This window comes from Neofelis nebulosa, chromosome 1 (assembly GCF_028018385.1).
Source record: "Neofelis nebulosa isolate mNeoNeb1 chromosome 1, mNeoNeb1.pri, whole genome shotgun sequence".
In the NCBI taxonomy this organism is placed as follows: Eukaryota; Metazoa; Chordata; class Mammalia; order Carnivora; family Felidae; genus Neofelis; species Neofelis nebulosa.
The window spans coordinates 158,278,894-158,296,610 of NC_080782.1; the positions used below are offsets into that span (position 1 = coordinate 158,278,894).

At 48.8% G+C, this 17,717-nt stretch overlaps 1 protein-coding gene across 1 annotated transcript in view; it reads left to right on the forward strand.

Annotated features, from left to right (window-relative positions):
- Nucleotides 1-3,479: 3,479 nt before the first annotated feature.
- The window catches only part of LOC131518773 (serine/threonine-protein kinase MARK2-like), a 50,743-nt gene continuing 36,505 nt past the window's right edge, over nt 3,480-17,717 (forward strand). Inside the window, exon 1 of the mRNA XM_058741174.1 lies at nt 3,480-3,865. The gene's annotated coding sequence lies outside the window, so the exon portion shown is untranslated. The remainder of the gene's footprint in view (nt 3,866-17,717) is intronic.

The following is a 17,717-nucleotide window of genomic DNA, read 5'->3' on the forward strand; positions in this document are numbered from 1 at the left end:
AATGTTTATTTACTTTTGAGAGAGAGAGAGAGAGACAGAGAGAGACAGAGCGTGAATGGGGGAGGATTAGAGAGAGAGGGAGACACAAATCTCAAGCAGGCTCCAGGCTCTGAGCCCTCAGCACAGAGCCCTACGTGGGGCACGAACCCACAGACCACAAGATCATGACCTGAGCTGAAGTCAGACGCTTAACTGACCGAGCCACCCAGGCGCCCCTAGAACACCCAGTTCTTACAAGCACTTGCCTTCAAACCAGCTAAGTAGAGCACTTTTACAAATTAATTTTCACAACCACCACCCGGAGGTAGAGAAATTATCTCACATTTACAACATACATAGACACACGTACCATTCCACAAACAGGGTGCAAGCAAAACCTTAAAGGCCCAGTTGCCTAATATCTCCCTTTTCCAAAACACAGCTAAGTGCAAGATGGTCTTACCATTTATGGATCCCTTCATCGGTCGTCTTTCTCAGGAGTCTGATGAATATTGTGGTGGAGCAGAGTTGCCAAAAACAAACGATGGCCTCGTTTGGGAGACTCCAGCCCATAGGGCTGGATGTGCAGATAGATTGTCCTTTCCCAGTGTCCAACGAGGACATGGCTTGTTGTATTCACAGATGTCCAAAGCAGTCAAAGCAGCTGACAGACCAATTGAAGCCCAGGTTACCTCCGTGAATTTTCCCCTCCCCACCCCACCCCCTGCCCCGCTTCAGCTGTGTCCAGTCTGCGGTGTGGCCCATCCGTTGTGGACGGAGGCTCTCAGAAGAGGTCCATAGATGTTCAGCCTGATTCTGGAGACACTACTGGTCCTCTCTTTCCACAGACAAGAGAAAGGTCTCTTTTGTCGCTGAGAAAATAACTCATGTGGCTGGATATTTTAGAAAACTCCTCTGGTGACTGTCTGGAAGGTGGCCCAGAGATATTTAGGGTGCATCAAAGCAATGCCGGCCTGATAGAATTAGTTAGGAAGTGTTCTTTCTCCTGAAGTTTTTGGAAGAGTTTGAGAAGATTGGTGTCAATTCTTCCAATGTTTGGTAGAACTCACCAGTGAGGCTGTCAGATCCGGGGCTTTTTTTTGTCAGGTGGTCTTCGATTACAGCCTCAATCTCCTCCCTAGTTATGTACGAATCTCTTCCGATTTTCTCTTTCTTTGTGATTTAGTCTTGGTAGGTTTCCTAGGTCTAGAGATTTGTCCATTGTATCTGGATTCTCCAATGAGCTGGAATACACTTGTTGATAGCACTCTAACCCTTTCTACATCTGTAAGGAGTAGAAAGACCCTCTGTTTCATGTATCTCTGCTCTAATCTTTATTATTTCCTTCCCTTTGCTACCTTTGGCTTTTTCTAGTTTCTTAAGTTGCACGTCTATGGTGTTGATTTAAGATCTGTCTTGATGTTTACTGTGAGCGTTTACAGCTATAAATTTCCCCCTCACCACTGCTTTGTTGTTTTCCAGGAGTTTTGACGCGTCGTGTTTCATTTCCCTTCACCTCTACGTATTTTCGCATTCCACTGTGATTTCTTCTTGGACACATTGGTTCTTTGAGAGTGTGTTTTCAGTTTTCACAGCTTTTTAAATTTTCCACTCTTCCTTCTGTTACCGATTTCTGACTTCATCTTCTTGTGGTTGGAAAAGATACTTTGTATGATAGCTATCTTGTAAAATCTACTGAGACTTAACTCGTGACCTAATGCAAAGTCTGTCTCAGAGAAGGTCCCTCGTGCCGTTATTGTTGGGTGGGGTCCCGTGCCCGTCTGTTAGATCTGGCTGGGCTATCGTGTTCTTCAAATCCTCTGTGTCCTTACTTACCTTCTGTCTGGTTGTTCTGTCCATTATCGACAGTGGGATATTGAAGGCTCCAATGATTATTATAGAACTATTTTTCCCTTCAGTTCTGTCGATAATGGCCTCTCATTATGTGTGTAAATGTTTATCATTTTTTCTTCTTGCTGTACTGAACCTCTTAATTCATATAAAATGTCCTTCTTTGTCTCTTGTAACATTTTCTGATTTAATGTCTGTTTTGTCTGGTATTATTACAGCCACTCCACCCTTTCTTTTGGTTACTATTTGCATGGATTATCTTTTTCCTTCCTTTCATGTTCAACTTTTTTGTGTCTTTGGATCTGAGTCCCTTGTAGGTAACACATAGTTGGATCCTATGTTTTTATCCATTTCACTAATCTGTTTAATCTGCTTACATTTAAAGTCATTACTGATAAGGAAGGAATTCCTTCTGTGGTTTGCTCTTTGTTTTCTATATGCCTTAATTGCTTTCGGTCTCAAATTTTCTGCATGACTATCTTCTTTTGCATTTAGTTGATTTTTTTTGTAGTGAAAGATTTTAATTCCCTTCTCATTTCCTTTTGTGTATGTTCTGTGGCGTGTGTGTGTGTGTGTGTGGTTGTGTGTGGTTACCATGGGATTGCTTTTAACATCCTAAAGTTACAACATTGTAATGTCAATTTATACCAGCTTAACCTCAATAACACATGAAAACTCAGCTACTTTACAGCCCTGACCCCACCTTCTTTCAGTTGTTAATGTCACAAAATTACATCTTTATGCATCTTGTGTCCAAAAGCATAGATGAATAATTAGGTTTTTAAATATATCAGTCTCTTAACATAGAGAACCAAAAGTAGAGCTACAGACCAAAGTCATAACAGTACTAGCGTTCATAATTGTCTGTCTGCTTACTTTTACCGGAGATTATTTCTTCAGAAGGCTTCGAGTTACTTGTTCAGTGCCCTTTCATTTCAACCTGAAGGACCCCCTTCACTGCAGGGCCGGTCTAGTCATCAGGGCAAGGCTTTCAGCTTTGGTTGATCTGGGAATGTCTTCATTTCTTCCTCATTTTTGAAGGACAGTTTTCCCAAATGTAGGAATCTTGGTTGACAGCTTTTTTCCTTCAATGCTTTCAACACATCAACCCATGCCTTCTAGCCTCCAAGGTTTCTGATGAGAAATCTCCTCACAACCTTATCAGTGAAAATATGATGAAAAGCAATGTTCCTCTGAGCTTTATAGATGTTAATAATGAGCCTTATCGTGTTTTACACAACACAACGTTTCCTTATACGTTGTAGCACCATTTTGAGACCAGGAACTGAGTATTTTAAGTGTAGACATTACGAGGTCTATACAAGCCAAAATTACAGTTTTCTAAACTTGAAGTGAAAAGGCCACTGAACCATCTTATAGATTTTGATTTCTAACAAAGTAAATATCAATCTTGAAAAGCCCACACAAACAAACAAAAAGCCCATTGGGGGTCTTTTTTTTTTTTTTATTGAGTAAAGGGGTTTTAGGAGTAAAAAGTGAGGAAACCACTGTGGTCTCAGACATCCCCAGCCATGATTGCATAATTGGACCCTTTCTTGCTGTGCCCTCACAAAGCCCCATGGTGAAGTCATGGCAAGACCTGTCTATATAAGACCCTGGCTCGGCTGGGTGTTTGGTCTTAACAGCCCAGGAAGCTTTGGTGACCTGTCGGCCTTTGACCCTAGCTAGTTTGATTTCGACTTCTCTTTTTTTCATTTTGTTTATTGTTTTTTTATTTTAATTTTTCTTTTTTCTCTACTCCTTTTCTCTCCCAATTTTTTTTCCCTTTTTCTGTTTTTACTTTTTTCTTTTTTTCTCCTTTTTTAGTTTTTCTTTTTCTCAATTTTTCTTCGTTTCCTCCCTTCATTTTCTTTGTGTGTGTGTGTGTGTGTGTGTGTGTGTGTGAGTGTGTGTGTGCACATGTGTGTGTGCGCGTGTGTGTTTTTCATTTGTTTTTTTTTTGTGTTAGCGTTTTAGTACAGTTAGTATAGTTCATATTGTTAGTATAGTTCATATTGTTAGTATAGTTCATGTTGTTAGTATAGTTCATAAGCATAGTATTGTTAGTATTTTGTAGGTTGGTATTGTTGGTTAGCATAGTCCGTGTAATTAGCATTATTTAGCGTTAGTATAGTTAGTTGGTCACCATGCTTCAGGGGCGTAAGGCCATTACCACTGGTGAGGAGGACTTCTGTATTTACGAGATCCCCGAGATCACCAGTGAGGGCAGCGTCCCCCCCAGGAAGCAGTCTGATGTGACGTTCATCAAGAAAACCCAGAAGGACCCCGCTGGCCTCCAGGGACTTTGTCGTGAAGCCCAGAATATGAAGACCTCAAGTCACCCAAGTGTTGTCAAGTCACTTGAGGTGATCAACACCAAGGAAACGTTGGTTCTCCTTTCAGAATACGTAAGCAGAGACAACCTGCGTGACGATTTTACGCACCATGGCCAAGTGACGGAGGAGGTTCCAGACACATTCTGCCGGCTGTTATCGGTGGTGGAGTACTGCCACCAACAAGGTATGATAGGCGGGTATCTGAAGCTGGAGACACTGCTTTTTGGCAAGAAGCTGAAGGTAAAACGCACGGGGGTTGGACTGAGCATCCAGTTTGCTGGCTACAAACTCCACACTTTCTGGGACAGCCCCCCTTATTCTGCCCCGCGACTCTTCCTGCAGCAAAGGGAGGACACCCCTTCTGCAAATGCTTGGAACCTGGGGGTGGTTTGGTACTGCTTGGCCACCGGGTTGGAGCCGTTTGAGGGGCAAGTCTTCTGGGACGCGGAACGAAATATCGAAAACAGGGAGCACAGTGCTCTGGTTTTCATGTCCCTGGAGAGTGAAAACATGTGGTACACGTTGACAACTATCCAGCCCACGATCAGCACACCAACCACAGTCCGCTGCTGGAGCTCCCTCGCAACCTGTTCCAGCACAGGCCTGTCCTCAGAGCGGAGTAGTCTGACCTCCGAAGGGACCAGCATAGGGACCACGATTAGCGGGCCCAGATGCAACTTGCCAGCCACAAACTCCGACACCAGCAGTGAATACAGGCAGCCAGGGAGGATGTCCCTAGAGCCAAAAAATCAGGTTCTCAAACCTCTCAATAAATTAAAAAATGTATTTAAAAAAAATAACAAAATACAACCCCAAAAAAATGCCAATAAATGAGAGCCATGAGAGCCACGTGTCCGTGCCTTTATTTTATTTTGTTTTTTAACTTTAAAGGAACTTAAATGTTTGTTCTGAAAGAGAAGGGACAGTGCGAGTGGGGGAGGGACAGAGAGAGAATCCCAAGTCTACTCTGTGCTATAAGCTCGGAGCCCGAGACGTGCGGCTCCAGCTCACAAAACTGTGAGATGGCGACCTGAGCAAGACCAAGAGTGGGACGCTTGAGCCACTGAGGCCCACCCAGGAGCCCTGTCCCTGCGTTTTAAGTGCAGGGAACGATGCTGAGCTCCAGGAAGCCCGGGGACATGGCACAGGAGATTGGCCAGGGCGACGGGTGGGACCAGATCCAGAACAGCTTCACAGGCTGGAGGAGTGTCGGTGGGCTAGTGACCTGCTGGATGTGGAGTTGTAGGAAGCACAAGGTGGAGGTGGTGAAGTTTTGGAGTGATGGGGGGTTCGTGGGTCTGGAGCCGATGGCCAAGGAAGAATTCGTGAAGAAGTCTTTGGTGCAAAAAGGTGATTGTATTAAAGCACGGGGACAGGTCCATGGGCAGGGAGAGCTGCACTGGCGTCGTGACGGGTAGCTCATTATATACCCTCAGGTTGGGAGGGGGTTAGGGAGAGAGCCAGACTTACTCTAGGACTCAAGGTTCCAGGACCTTGAGGGGCTAGCTGTTGCCAGGAAAACGCCATTTCTTGCCGTTTAATGAAACCTCAGCCATGAGACCCTTTAGATGGATCTGGGCAGGCCATAAGCGTGGAGGATGATTGCCAGCATATATGTTGCGGGGGTTGAGATGAAGTAGATTTGCAGGGTCCTCGAGGTTGGGATCATGTGAAGCTAAGGTTCTCTTTTGCCCCCACCAAAATGTCATACTGTCAGGCAGCTGAGCTCCTAGAGGGAGGTCACTCTGCCTGATTCATGGACTTGTGAATGGGCTGCAGGCAGTAAGGGAATTTAAGTTTTCATTTGCCTTAGTTTCCCACATGACCACGGCAAGCATTTAAACCCCTTTCTTTTGTTCTTGGGGAGCCAGGAGTGTCCAAGGACTAACACACACATTCCACCTGGGAGGGACGGTGCCAGCCTGGATTTAGCCCTGAGCCTGCCTTATGCTCCCTCCTCATATCCCCCTGCCCCCTGAGCAGTTTTGACCCTGGAATCTTTAGGGTTGCTGCAGGCGGAAGGTCTCATCTTCTGTAGCTTCTTTCTGCTGAGCAAGGGCATAGAGTTGTCCCCACCTATCTCGGTCAATATGGGTCAGTCAGGGAACATAGAGGGGAGTTATAAAAGGCAGAGGCAGCTGAATCCACCGTGGGCAATGTGTATGAACCTCCTTGAGTAAAAAGGATCGTGTGTTGGCTTGAAGTGATTGCAGTGATGGAGTCTTGGTACCAGGCAGAGAGACATGGGAGAAAAAGCAGAACAGAATGAGAACCACTAGAAAGATCAGCCCAAGTGGAAGTCCTTTGGTAGCTGACGCACCTCCTCCAGTCCAGTTTAACCAATCATTACAGGAAAGGGATTGTTTAAAGTGCCAAGTTGGAGTACTCATGTCAGTGAGAAATCCAGAAATGTTTCTGTGGTCATCTGGAATGTACACACTGCATTTTGTTTTGATGAGAGTACAAGTTACACCTTGTGCAGCAGTTAGCACATAGGCCGTTCTATTTTGTAGAACTGTTTTCTGCATTCGAGTTATGTTCATATTTAACAGTATAATGGTATGTTGAGAGTCATTTAAGTCCTTAACTGTGTAACAGGTGATGTATGTACAGCCATCCTGTAGACTCTGTTTGGTTCAGTAAGCAATCAGCTAATTAATCAGAGGTACTCTTCTGGAACCGAGAAAAACAGGGGTGACTGGTTAGAGCAAATCACAAACTTAGTGTTTCCCAGTGCTGCCAGTGAGATGTTAGATGTCGGGCGGGAAGCATCCTCAGAGGAGAGTGGGAAGAGGCAGCAGGAATGAGGTTGGTCTTTCTGGTTTGTACCTCAAATATCTGTGGTGGTCCTTTTGAATGGCCCATTGTAAGAAGGACTTGTTAGTAGAACTTGGGGAAAGAGAATGAAAAAGAAAGAATGAAAAAGAAAGTTGCCATCATCATAAGAGGTGTGAACAAGTGTTCCACAGGTTCACAGGAAGAAGAAGGCACATTCGTGTGCTCATGGATTTCCTGCGAAAGGGGGTACAGGTTTCATTTAGATACGGGAGCCCGTGAAAAATGCCCCTGTAACTTGACTGCAGCCCTTTTATTTTGGAGTCAAATCCCCTGTTGTATTCGACTTTCCATCCTTTGAATAAACCAGGTCTTTTGGGTTTCTATGGGGTAGGTTTCTAGTAACTGTCAGATCAGGTTTAGGAGGGACATGTTTGCATGCTTAGAGATTTATGAATTAACCCAGCCTCAAGTGAAGGATGAATAAACCACTAGCCTCTTTGTCTATTGATAGGTGAATCCATCCCATCTTCCAGTCATTTAAATCATATACCCATGGGGTTATTATTCCCGCAGAATAACAAGCAAGAAGATTGTCCATACCTGTGCTACTGTGACAAAGTTTACCTCGAGTTGTCTAGCTTAGGCAAACAACAAACTTTTAAAGACAATCATAACTAGGATTTACCATCCCTAACGATGCGTTCTTGAAACATAGTTTGTCTCTGTAAAAACCCTCATTTCCAGAGATGGCCAAATCGAGACTAATTCGCTCGTAGGACAAGTCCAGCTTTAACAACCTTGGCCCAATTGTTTCCATAAGTTCAGCAAGAATAGCGATGGATCATAAGGATCTTTTCAAGTCTGCTCTGCCAGAACCTTTTATCAGGAATCTCCAGACTGAACTTTTTGTAGCCTCTCCGGGCCAGAGGCCACAGTTACTTGCCACAGTTACTTGTGTCAGACAGGCCTGCAGTATCTGTGGAATTGGGCGAATTCCTCTTCACGAAGTCCCCGAGATATCCTGAGGTTCCTGCACCTGCCAGGAAGTGACATTCTTGACTCACCTGGGGAGGCTACTGGGAACTCTGGAAGCAAGGTATCGGGTCAACATTTCCAAGGGGCTGTATGGCTCCATGTTTCCCAAAGTCAACCTTGGTCCCTTGGAGCTACACGCTCACACCTCTGAGTCTGTGCATGGCTCTCAAATAGGACGTCCCAGTCAAAGCCTTGGTAAAAATAACCAGTATTTCCAATGGTGTCCCATTCCAAGGACTTAACGCAAATGAGTACGATTGTCACGAGAGAAAGGATACTCACTGGGAGTGTGTGAATGTCAGAGGGTTTAGGTAGAGAGAAAAGATAAACGCTTCCGCTCACAAAGGAATGCTTGATGACATTTCTGTAGATCATAGCTATCTTAAGAGGAAGTTTCCTTCACCAGAAAGAGCAAACATCGGAAAACCAGCAGTGTCTCTGACAAGAGTCCCAAAACTCTGATCTTCCTCAGTTCGTTCAGTCCCACGTTCCCAACTCTTGTTCAGTTTGATTGCGTCTTTTTCATTCTGAACTCTGGACATTCTTACCCGTTTTCATGTTCATCTTAAAGACATCAAATACCCGTGTTTGTCCACAGAGCCCTTTTTCCGAATTGAGAGGTCCTTAAGGATGCAGCTGACGAGGAAACTCAGTTATTTCTGCGACACATAACACTTCAATAATCGGACTATCAACTGACGACCTTATGCCAAAACACTGAAAACTTTAGGAATCGCGTGTAGAGTGGGGGTAGTTGCAACATTTACCCGTGCAGTACAGCCCAAGGTTTACCATCATTTGATAGAGCTTTTCTGAGTAACTTAACATACCAAATGAAAAGGCCTACCTGGTCAGAAAGACTTCATTTACAATTGAAATCTTGGGAAAGTCTGCTAAAACCTTAGAAGGTTATGAAGCCTGTCCCAAATAGGATTGCAGGTCATTACAAACCTTACAACTTTATTTATTCAACCAAGGTTGAAGGTGGCAATGAGAGATCCTACAGGCAAACGTGTAGCATCATAGAGCTGTTAGCAAAGCCTAGCTCCTTTACCAAGGACACATTTTCACTTGAGGTCATCAGAGACCTGATCTTTAGAAAGCTTTGGTTCTCCTGGCAGACAACTGAGAAAATGAACCTTGTTTCCCAAGCAGACAAACCTTATGTTTAGGAATCAATGCTTGAGCACTTGGTCCTATTTGGAAAAAAAAAAAACACCTAGATGTCCAATGAACTTCATCTCCTTTGTCATGCAGACTTGAAAGAAAACTTTAAAGTTTCAGGTTACTGAGGCGCCTGGGTGGCTCAGTGGGTTGAGCTTCGGACTTGGGCTCAGGGCATGACCTCCCGGTCCGTGAGTTCGAGCCTCATGTCAGGCTCTGCGCTGACAGCTCGGAGCCCGGAGCCTGCTTCGGACTCTGTGCCTCCCTCTCTCTCTAGCCCTCCCCCGTTTGCTCTCTTTCAAAAGTGCATAAATGTTAAAAAAAAACAAAAACAAAAAAACAGCAACAACGAAACCTTAAAGTTTCATGTTACCAAAGACTTTGAAAGCTATCTTAACCTGTGACAACTCTGAACCAGGCACAACTAACCATTATTTTAAGTCATCTTTGTGCTAACAAATTGCAACCGAGATAAAATGAGCTTCTCTGACGTTTGGTAAACCTTGGTAGAAAAAACGTTTTCTATTTAATGCTGATAAGTCTAAAGACAGGTCCGCCAAACTTAGGTGAGTTTCAACACTGAATTGTTTCACCTGCGTCCACTTAAAAAAAGAAAATCCGTTTGTTCTCCCGGGATGCCAGTGGGGAGGGATCTGGGGCGGGTGGTCCCAGGGGTGCTCTGGGCTCCTTGACCTGGAGGGTAGGAGAAGGAGCCGGCGGGGCCCGAGGCACTGAGGATGGGATAGGAACCAGGTACTCAGGCCACACCCAAGGTGGTGCAGAAACAGGAGGAGGGGGAGGGGAAGGCAGAAGAGGTGAGGTGCCAGCAGAAGGCAGACAAGGACAATTTCCTGGTTCCAACCTCATCAGCTCTGTCAGAGGCACAGATGCCATGTTTTCTGTTCCCCCAAAGTGGAAATGGGCGATCTGGGTCAGGCCAGAGAAGAGGGGAAAACAAATGGAGTTTTAGCAGCTGCTCGGGAATATTCCTTCAAGTCCCCGTCCCAAGGAAGACTAAGCACACGTGGCTCTAATCATAGCTGTGAAGCCGGGAAATAAATGAGGGAGAAGCCCTCACATCTAGTAGGAGGAGGAACAGAGAGAAAGGGTCCGCGTCCCCTTTGTCAGGGATGGCCTGTGTTTCCTCCCTTAACCTGGGTTCTCTTAGGAGGAAGGAGGCCTGTTGAGACAATTATCATCCGGTATATCAGGAGGGAGTTTCCTGACCTGGTTCCTGAGCACGTTCCCCAAGGGGCCCCAGGGTCCGGGTAGCCATGAAGGCCTGGAGGTGGGTACCTCTGTCCGTTTACTAAGGCCACACAGTGTTATAGGATCAGTCCTTTCTGCATTTTGCAAGCCCAGTTGTTGCCAGTGGGTTACAAAGGCATCCCAAGGGAGAATCTTTGGAGACTGAGGAGAAGCCCCCATGCTCCTCCCAGAGAGAAAAGTCGAAAGAAAAGAGAGAGAGGCTCCGTTGCCGCTGACCGTGCCCCCGACTCCTGGGTGGCACCCCATGCACACGGTATGTCAGAGCTTCCTGGTGCCCCAGGCGTCCCTCGAATAAAATCTCCATGGCCACCAACTGGCCGGCTAAGGGCTCCTGAAGGAGGGATGCTAGCATCCCCCCACTTCCCCATTGCATTCTAGACTGCAGACGGGAGCCTGGCGAATGGACCGAAATACCTTACCCCGAAGGCCGTGCCTGAAAAGGGCCCTGATGGTCATGTCCTGATTCCCTGGTCTTTGAAGAGCGTTCCACAGAGGCCAGGCTCCAGGTTCTTGAAGAACCTGCTGTTTGTAACCCACGGAAAACACTAGAAAAGTTTCACAAGGGGGAATCAATTGCCCAGTTTTGTAATTTCAGTAGTAGTTAGTAGAGGACATTGACAGAAAGCAGCACAGGTGGAAATCCATCATGGTCCAAGTGACAGTCCCACCCATAGAGTCTTCACAAGCAACTCCCCTAGGGAACGGTCCCCAGTTGGGTTTTAATTCACTCAGGTACTGGTTCCTGCCGTCTCCCAGTGGAGCTGTTGCGGCCAGAGGTGGCTAGTCCAGAGTGGTGGAGGGGATCGCATTAGACCCCTGACGAGGAAACCTCACTTGGCAGTGTTAGGCTTCGTGGCTTAGGTGGCTGTCCCGTGCCCTACGCAGACAACGTTGTCTAAGGACAGGAGTGAAGACAGGACATCAAGTTTCTGGATCTCATTACCACCCCGGCCAGGGTCCCAACTTGCAGCCAAAGGGCAGGCGCTCTCCTCCCCACAGAGTGGCCGGGGCTAGAGGGTGGCAGCCTGCTCAATCGACAGGAGAGTGTTCCAGTAAGACCACACTCCCCGAAAAGCCCCTGAAATGAGAGTAAAGGAGGAAAAGAGAAAAGTAGAAGCTTGCAGGATGATTGCCAGCTTCTATCTTGGGGGACTTGAGAGAAAGGAAGCAGACTTCCTCGAAGGAAGGATCCTCGAGGATCCTCGAGGTTGGGATCATGTGAAGCTAAGGTTCTCTTTTGTCCCCCACCAAAATGTCATTCTCGGGGCAGCTGAGCTCCCCCAGGGAGGCTGCTCTGCCTGTTTCAAGGACTTGTCAATGGGCTGTAGGCAGTAAGGGGATTTATTTTCCACTGGCCTTACTTTCCACACATCACCATGGCAAGCCCATAAACCCCTTTCCTTTCTTCTTGGGTAGCCAGGACTGTCTGGGGTTATCAAACATATTCCAACCAGGGGGGCGGGAGGGGTGCAGTACCGGCCTGTATTTTGCCCTCAGCCTTCCTTATGCTCCCTCATCACAGGGCACACCATCATGGTAAGGCCCTCCCGTTTTGCCGACTCCCACAGCCACAGTCCTTCCCCAAACCAGGAGGTACAACAGGTCAGTGGCAGGACAAAAGACTGCCGGTGAGCCCGCTATACCTGCCGAACCCTTCAAAGAGAAACCGAGGCCCGAAGGGCACCAGGAGACAGAGCACAAGGAAAAAGTGCCAGGCAGTCTCCCAGCCAGCCTAGAGTCCAGGATCCCCAAAGGGAGCCCAGCCCCCTAGCGGAGCCCTGGAGCCTTCTCCTCCAGCTCCAGTTCAGCCCCGCCCCCCCCCCCCCCCCACTGGAGCTCGGGCACATCATCCGGCAGCAACACCCCCAGCACTAAGCTGAGCCCCAGAGGGAACCGACGGGACCCAGCCTCTGTCATGGGGAACAAGGTCCACCGCCAGTAGTGAATACCGGGACCCATGGACAATGACCCCAGGATCCCGATTTGGTAACACGAGCCAAAAGGGACCGGTACGAAGGTTATTCAGATTCTTAGTAACAGCGTTTTGCTATGTGACACCTAAAAAAGGGAATAAAATCGTACCCCTTTGACCTTTATAAATATCATCAAATAACACCATTTGAAACCTACACTGAAGGAAGACAGGAAGCTGCACCGAAGGAAGCAGCTGAGCCACAGTCCATGTCTTTATTTTGTTCTTTCACTTTACCTGGGTTTTATTGTATTTGATTATTCTTTTTATCTGTTTATATTGGTTTAATCCATGCCCATTGTACTTTACAAAGTGAAAAGACAAGTACCTTTGTATACCATATACAGACACAGCGTCGCACAGTGGGGCCCAGGGGTGGGGCAGAGGAGACCACTTTCCCTGGGAACAGAAGTTCTAATGCCAGGAATGGATCTGGGTAGAAGGCTGGGCAGCCAGCCATGCCAGCCCCTGCTTAGGTCAATTCCCATTTCCTGGGTCTCCCCTCTCCCCCCAACTCCTAAAAAAGAGCCCCAGAGATAAGACCAAGGACGGGATCCTGTCCCATTGGGTGAGTGCCCACGTCAAGAGAAGAAATATACACCCCTGAACACATAGCACGTGGGAAGGGATACCGTTTCAAAAAACTTAAATGAATATTTACTTAGAGAGGGACAGTGCGAGTAGGGGAGGGACAGAGGGAGAATCCCAAGTCTACTCTGTGCTATCAGCTCGGAGCCCGACGCGGGGCTCCAGCTCACAAAACTGTGAGATGGCGACCTGAGCAAGACCAAGAGTGGGACGCTTGAGCCACTGAGGCCCACCCGGGAGCCCCGACCCTGCGTTTTAAGTGCAGGGAACGATGCTGAGCTCCAGGAAGCCCGGGGACATGGCACAGGAGATTGGTCAGGGCGATGGGTGGGACCAGATCCAGAACAGCTTCACAGGCTGGAGGAGTGTCGGTGGGATAGTGACCTGCTGGATGTGGAGTTGTAGGAAGCACAAGGTGGAGGGCCACACCATCATGGTGAGGCCCTTCCTTTTTGCTGACTCCATGAGCCACAGCCCTTCCCCAATCCAAGTTCCAGCCATCTGGGGCGTGGGGGGGGGGTCTTTTGGGAGGCGCCAGGACAAATACCGAGCAGGGAATGCAACTATATTCTAGTATTTGCGACCCTCAAATGAGAAAACCTTTGGAGGAAATTGATGAGCGTCCACCCAAGCAAGAGAGCAGAGTTCAAAGCCGTTATGAAGGACCGATGGGAAAATATAGGGCAGGAGGAAGGACTCAGTCCTTATGTGGAGCCAGGCCATGACACCGAGGACCCCCGGCTGCCTCAGGTAATGACAGAGCAGAAGGCAAAATGTCCAGGCAGTCTCCCACCAGCCTAGAGCCCAGCCCTCTCCCGGAGCCTCATTCCAGCCTTCTGCAGCTCCAGCATATTCTCAAAGCAGAGCCTTTTGACTTCTGTAGGAACCAGCATCATGAGAACCATTAGCCCGGCCAGGTGTGACCCATTCACCACAGACTCAGACACGCACGGCGAACGCTGGGAGCCAGGGAGCACGTCCCTAGAGCCAGAAAACCGCTGTGTAGAAACTGCATACAGATTGAAAAAAAAGATTTTTCAAAACAGTAAAGTAAAATAAAACCCAAATGAGAGAGCCACGGCTCCATGCCTCCATTTTATTTTGTTTTGTTTTGTTTCATTTTCGAAGTTTAAAGCAACTTCAATAAATACCTGTTTTGAAGGAGAGGGACAGGACGAGTGCTGGAGGGGCAGAGAGAGAACCCAAGCAGCCTCTGTGCTATCAGCTCAGAGCCCGATGTGGGGCTCCAACTCACAAAACTGTGAGATCACGACCTGAGCAAAACCACGTGTGGGATGCCGAGGGACTGAGGCCCACCCAGGTTCCCCGTCCCTGCATTTTAAGTGCAGCGAAAGATGCTGAGCTCCAGGAAGCCCCGGGACAGGTGCAGGACACTGGCCAGGAATCGGACCCAAACCCACGCAGGTGTGTGTGATGCAACGTGCGTGCACCGTGTGGACACAGTGGCCTGGGCAAGCAGATACGGTCCCGTGGACAACGGGAATGTGCACACCCCTCAGAGTTCTCTGCAGTGGATTCCCATCAAGAGGGTATCTCGTGTCCGCGGCCTACAAGAGGAGAGGCCACCCTAGCTGCGGGTCTGTCCTTCTGTCCCCAGCTGGGTGAAGCTTTAGAGACTGGGCTGCTTTTCCTGAGGCATCTCTCTCCTCCCCTGCTCTTGTGTTTTTTGTGTGGGGAGGAGGGAGGCCGTTATTCCAAATCTTGTAATGAAGTTGATGCCGCAGAAAGGTGTATCACAGATACTCTGTTTGCATCCTCGCCGCACAGAATTGGGGCCGCGCATGTCCCGGTCGGAGGAGTGTGGAGTGATGCAGTCCTAGGGAATTCACCAGAACAACTAAATGGAAAAATCACCTAAGGGACTTGTCGTGGGAGTATTGCAGGGCAGAAATGCAGACCTTGGAGGCGCCTGGGTGGCTCAGTCGGTGAATGGCCGACTTCGGCTCAGGTCACGATCTTGCAGTTCCTGGGTCCGAGTTCCTCATCAGGCCCTGTGCTGACGGCTTGGAGCCCGGAGCCTGCTTCAGATCCTGTGTCTCCCTCTCTCTCTGCCCCTCCCCAGCTCTCACTCTGTCTCTGTCTCTCTCAAAAATAAAGAAATGTTATAACAAAATTTTTTTTTTACAGAAATGTAGAGATTGTGGGGCGCCTGGGTGGCTCAGTTGTTTAGGTGTCCCAATTTAGCTCAGGTCGTGACTTGCAGTTTGTGGGTTTGAGCCCCGCGTCGGGCTCTGTGCTGACAGCTCGGACCCTGGAGCCTGCTTCGGATTCTGTCTCTTCCCCCTCTCTCTGTCCCTCCCGTGCTCATGCTCTGTCTCTCTCTGTCTCTCAGAAATAAATAAACACTAAAAATTAAAAAAAAAAAAAAAAAAAAGAAAGCAATGTAGAGATTGTATCCTACCTTCCTACACTAACATTGCCCCACATTTTCAGAAGGGCCAAGGGGAACATTTAGGTCCTGTGGCCTATGTTGCTTATGACCAAGAGTTCACAACAGGGTAACAAAGTCCTGAGAACCAGCCTGTGTGGGAGTGGAAATGGCGTGGGGTGGGCCCCCAAAGTAGCTTAGGGGTCCCAAACGTTGCAGCTGAGTCTCCACTGTAATGCAGGAGTCTAGCTTTTCCATGTCCCGCATGGGGAGGGATCCCCCCCGCCCCCCACCACAGGAACCTGGAGGGTTTTCACACCAAAGGAAGCTGTGCACATACAGGACAGAGGTGGGGGAGGCAGGCAAGGGTGGGCGTTTGGAGCAGCACCCCTTATTTCCAGGACCACGCCCACTAGTGCATTTTGCTCTGCATCCCCAGACTTGAATGTCCCCTAGCTCAGGGCCTGGGAAGCAGTCTGCTGGGAGCATGGGATGCTCCACCAATGAGACTTTCTCCTGTGAGCTCAGGGCCCCTGGCTGCCTCTGGTCTCCTTAGTCCAAGCGGGTTTTCGGGGACAGTCTTCATGTTCTAAAGAGTGGGGACCAACGTGACCACTTCCGCGACTCAAGACACCTTTGGCTGCAGGTGCACAGTGGGCTCTGGCTGGGGAGCTTCAGAGACAGTCATTGCGTCCCTCAGCGATTTGACACCCCTGGTGGGTTCTCACCTGCTTCCTGAATTATGAAATTACTTCATGCAGCTTGTGTGATGAACAGTCTCTCGTAAAACATGAACTCAGGGTAGAGAGTGGTCAGTGCCGAGAGAGGACATTAAAGGGGATGTGGCAGACGTGTCCATGTGGCTCCCGGTGGCATTATCCACTACTCGGAGTAACCAGACACCGGACTTTGAACTGCGCGTGTGGCCGCCCAAGACCCTAGGGTTCCCGGCATCGTCTGCGGCAGGGCCGGTTGAGTGACCAGACTCTCCCCACTGGATGGGACGGGAAGCGATTTGTCCTTCTGGGGTGTCTCCTAGCAGAGAACCAGGCCCTTTCTGCTTCTCTCCCTGTCCTGCTGCTGGGAACGCAAACTCCCACCCTGGCCCCAGGGCGGCTCCTCTGGGATGACAGGGCTTTGGGGAGAGGAGCTTCCTGGGGCAGCCCTGCCAGGCCAGCCCTGGACCGTCTGCCTGTAGACCGAGCCGGAGAGAGATGCAAACTCATGCGGGGCACCTCCGTGACAGCAGCTGAAGCTTGTCGTAACCAGGACAGCAGTCTTGGGGCAGACTTTTCCGTGTGCTTCCTTTGGGGCAGGCTGCTCCCAGAACCAAAGCCCTCCGAAATTCTCGGCCCTTCCTTCCGTGGGGTGAACAGCCAAGCTCGGCTCTAGCCCTCCCCTCTTCAGGGGCTTCCCTGGAAATACAAGAGGCTCCACGCTCCCAACGTAAGGAGTCCACCTCGTATCTTCAGGGACTTCATCCTCTTCCCTCCCACACGGTGCATTCCCACCCTCCGCCAGAGAGGTAGCTGGCTTTGAAATAGGCTGTGCTGACTCTCGCCCCGCTAATAGCTGCGGATTCTAATTAAATAACTCCGGGAACAGGCCATCTCGCGCACGGTGTGACTTGATTATTGCTCGAAAGATGAGTTTGGAGCTGACAAGTTCCCTGCGAAGCTGACAAGCCTAAAAGCTGAATTTGACGAACCGACCAAACAGCAAGCACGGTAGGAAGGTGGAGTCCAGGACTTGAGGACGACTGGGCCTGAGCTCTCAGTCTGGGGAGACAGATACCGAGGACTTCACAGGTGCCTGGTCTGCTCAGGGTCATTTCCTATATGCCCTCCGCTCTTACGGAACCTGCATCTTATGGGGGGGAAGGACTTCTAATAACATTAACTTTGCTGAAGATGTCATGACAACGTATACAGTCCATTTGTTTGTTACTCTTAATTGTCTGCAAAGGGTCTGGTAGTGCCGCTTTAAAATAAAGTGTATCTAGAGAAAATCTGAGGTTCAGTAAGGCCTACAGATCAGGAGACGATGCCTTTGAGAAGAGTTTGTTACTCACGGTTCCCAGGAGGAAGGGGCACGCCACACCGTGCAGGGCCACGTGAAGAAACCCCAGGAGGAGGGACAATTGTGACAGGCGCCTTCCTTGTGGTTTCTGCAGGAGGCAACAAGCAAGGCAGGTGACACGCTTAGGATTGCCTAGTGTGGATAATTTCAGGACCCTGGGGCCTGGGTGGGGGCTGTCCCGAATGATCTGGTACCTGGCCCGGGGGTGATGACGCCAGGTAGACAGTGGCCCGGGGTCGGAGAGTCTGACAGCCTGAAAGGAGGTGGGGGGGTGTGG